The sequence below is a fragment of the Sciurus carolinensis genome, unplaced genomic scaffold (genome assembly GCF_902686445.1).
Source record: "Sciurus carolinensis unplaced genomic scaffold, mSciCar1.2, whole genome shotgun sequence".
Taxonomy (NCBI): domain Eukaryota; kingdom Metazoa; phylum Chordata; class Mammalia; order Rodentia; family Sciuridae; genus Sciurus; species Sciurus carolinensis.
In genome coordinates, this window is record NW_025920277.1 from 80,345 (window position 1) to 83,743 (window position 3,399).

General features: G+C 42.8%; 1 pseudogene; it reads left to right on the forward strand.

Annotated features, from left to right (window-relative positions):
• The first annotated feature begins 232 nt into the window (after positions 1 to 232).
• LOC124975442 (RNA-binding protein with serine-rich domain 1-like) lies at positions 233 to 1,158 on the forward strand (annotated as a pseudogene).
• The last annotated feature ends 2,241 nt before the right edge of the window (positions 1,159 to 3,399 follow it).

Below are 3,399 nucleotides of genomic sequence, written 5' to 3' on the forward strand. Positions count from 1 at the left end.
TTAGAGAATAAATGAATGCTATCCATTAGCAATAAATCAAAATAAATAAAAAATTAAAACAATTTATTTTAAGAATAAACCATGAGGGAGAACCTGAGGAGAGCAGGAGGAGGTGGTGTCAGCTAGAAGTTGCTGCTCTTCAGTGTAATTGGCAACCCACCAGGGGTCCTTTCTCAGACTCAAGTTAAAAGTGAGCGATAAGTGAGGCTGCTCTGAACTCTTCAAGGGGAGAATGGATTTATCAGGAGTGAAAAAGAAGAGCTTGATAGGAGTAAAGAAAAACTAACAAAAGGTCCAGCATTAGGTATCCCCCTCCTATCAAAAGCAAGGACCGCTCTAAAGACAAAGGGACCACCAAGGACATGAGTGAGAAGAACTATGGCAGGGATAAGCCTTGGAAGAGGCATAGTACTTCCACTGGAAGCAGCAGCAGTACCAAGTCTCTGTGCAGTTCCACCTGTAGGTCAGGATCCAGAAGCAGCACAGGCTCCAGCAGTGTCTCTAGCACATCCTCTGCATCCAGGTGCTGGGGTAGCTCCAACACATCCTGCAACTCCATTACAGGAGCTCCTCTAGATTCTCCAGTCCTTCTGGGTGCAGACATGGCAAAGGTGGCAATCCTGCTCCAAAAGCCCAGCCACCTAAAAGATGAAAATGACAGCAAAAGGCACAGCCCTTCCCCTGAACCCAAAATGCATGTTGGAAGCCTCACCAGGAATGTGACCAAGGATAACCACATGGAGATATTTTCCACCTTTGCAAAAATTAAAATGATTGACATTCCTGTAGAATGGGTGCATCCTCATCTATCCAAAGGCTATGCATGTGTGGAGTTTGAGAATCAGATGAAGCTGAGAAGCCACTGAAGCACATGGATGGAGGACAAATGGATGGCCAGGTCTAGACCACCTACCACCCCAGTGATTCAGCCCTCCCAGAAAAATGCTGCTGCCACCTGCTTATGTGGCATAGGTCACCCCCACAGAGGAGGAGGAGATCTGCTTTACAAGACACAGGTCCCCCATGAGCAGACAGTCCTGCTCTGCAGGACACTGCCATCACAGAAACTGCTCCATTCTAACTGCTCCAGATAAACAGACCCACCAAAACTCATCTAGACCTTGTGTTCCACCAAACTCAGGGCTGTCACTTTCCTAGCTAAAGGAAGGTTGGCAGGAAAGGGCCCCTCGCTTGGGTTTGCTTCAAAGGCAGCAGTTGTGGCCTTTCCTCTGCAGGCAGGTTCTGGCTTCAGAAGTGCTGATGCTTCAGGAATGTGCCCATTGAGGTTCCCTGCAATTTTCTGGTTAGAAAGCTCACCCATTACTGTCTGTTCAGTGGCAGAGCCAGCAGCGTCCAGCAAGCTTCCAGGTGGCAGTGTGACCCAGATTCTTCACAGATAACCTGAGACAGTCTGGCACACCTGGTATACCCTTGATGTTGCTGGGCTATGTCCACAGGAAGGGGACCAAGTCCCTATTCCTGTTAAGCCTAGTCTTTTCCCTGCTTCTTGAATACTCTTCAAACCTCTAGGGTTGCCCCCACCTGTTAGTTGCTATGCAATCCTGCCCCACATTTCCCTTATTCTCTGAAATTGGTGAGCAAGTTTTGAGCCAGCTCTGCAAGATCATGACTGCCATAATGGTGGTCCTGCAGAATACCTTGGAGACCTGTACATTGCTTTTTACTCTCCCTTTTGTGTACTCAGTACTATAAACTTGTTTTGAGTTGTGTTACATAGTAACATTTTAGATAAAGTTGGGTTTGTGCATTTTTATGTAGTGATGAAAATGTATCCAATGAAACTAGCATGAGAATGAAAAATTAAAAAAAAAACCACTATTAGGAATGTAAAGGCAAAACTGTAACTGGAGGAAATATCTCACAATACAGATATCTGAGAATAAACTCATATGTAAATATACAAAGCAAACTTAACATTTTGTAGATACAATAAAATTCTAATTAATAATTAGGTAAAATGAACCTAAATTTAGGAGAGGAGGGCACTTGGGATAGAACTCAGGAGCAATGGAACATGAAGCACATCCCAAGTCCTATTTTGTATTTTATTTGAAGACAGGGTCTCACTGAGTTTATTAGTGCCTGGCTCTTGCTCAGGCTGGGTATGAACTCATGATAGTCCTGCCTACCAAACTGCTGGCACTATAGCATATGCACTGTGCTCAACTCAGTAGACATACAAATTTTAAAAGACAATATATGAATAGCCACTAAGCACATAAAAACACACTCCTTCAATAAGTAAACACAAATGAATAGCACACTAAGATATGTCCATGTATGATACTTATTAAAATAGATCTAATTAAAATGAATTGACAGTAAATATTCATGGTAAGAATATAGAGAGTCTAGAACTCTCACACTCTACTGTCAGATTAAAATAGTACAAATACTTTCTAAAACAGTTCAGCAATTTCTCTAAATATAAGCATGGAACTACCATATTCTTCACTATCCTACTCTTAGATATTCACCATGGAGAAATGAAAGCATGCATTTATACAAAGATGGGCATGTGGGTAATTATAACAGAGAATTAGAAACCACTTTTGCTAAAAGCACAGATTCTTCACTCAGGCCTTTCAATGTACAAACAGTAAATTCAAGTAGGATAAAGTCTGCCATCTCTGCTTTCAATTCAGTTTTTATCCTCTTAGACTTTGGACCAGATCCCTGTTCAGTTCTGTACAAAACCTACCAGGTTTATGAGTCCTAAATTTAGCTAACCTATCTTGTCATACTTGACAACTGAGGACACCAATATAAGAGTAAGTTTCAAGATTTGCAGGGACATTCAACTGTGAGCTTTCATAACCTCCTGTTCCAGACCCATTCAGTGGCTCCTACAAGTTTCCTGTCACTGTCTAAACTGGCACTCAGTTTAGGTTCTTGGAGCAACAGAGCCTCACAGACAGACAATTCCACTAAATGGGAACAATTACCCCCCATTGTAACTGAGGCTGCCACACTAAGCTGGAGCAATTATGCCATGTGTACTGATGGCTCCCATTATGTGATAAGGACTTCTCCAGAGCCACCTCATAGAACCAGTTCTGAGATAATGAGCAACCAGAACATAACCTGACAAGATGAACTACTTTGCCAGCTATGAAAACCCACATTCAAACCCCACACACTTGACTTTTCAGCCTTTTCTGTAAAACCTCAAGGTTCCTGTCCATGCCTTGAAGCAGACCTTTGGCCATTGTACCCCTAAACCTGTTCTTCCTGGTGTGGCCACACTGATTAAAACTCCTTTCCAGCCCTTCACCATTGCTTGTTTCTTTGATTCGCATATTGTGACAGGTGGCCATGGGCATTGAGATGCCATGACAAGCATGACTGCATCCCACCTGCAGGATGCATCTTAGTTAT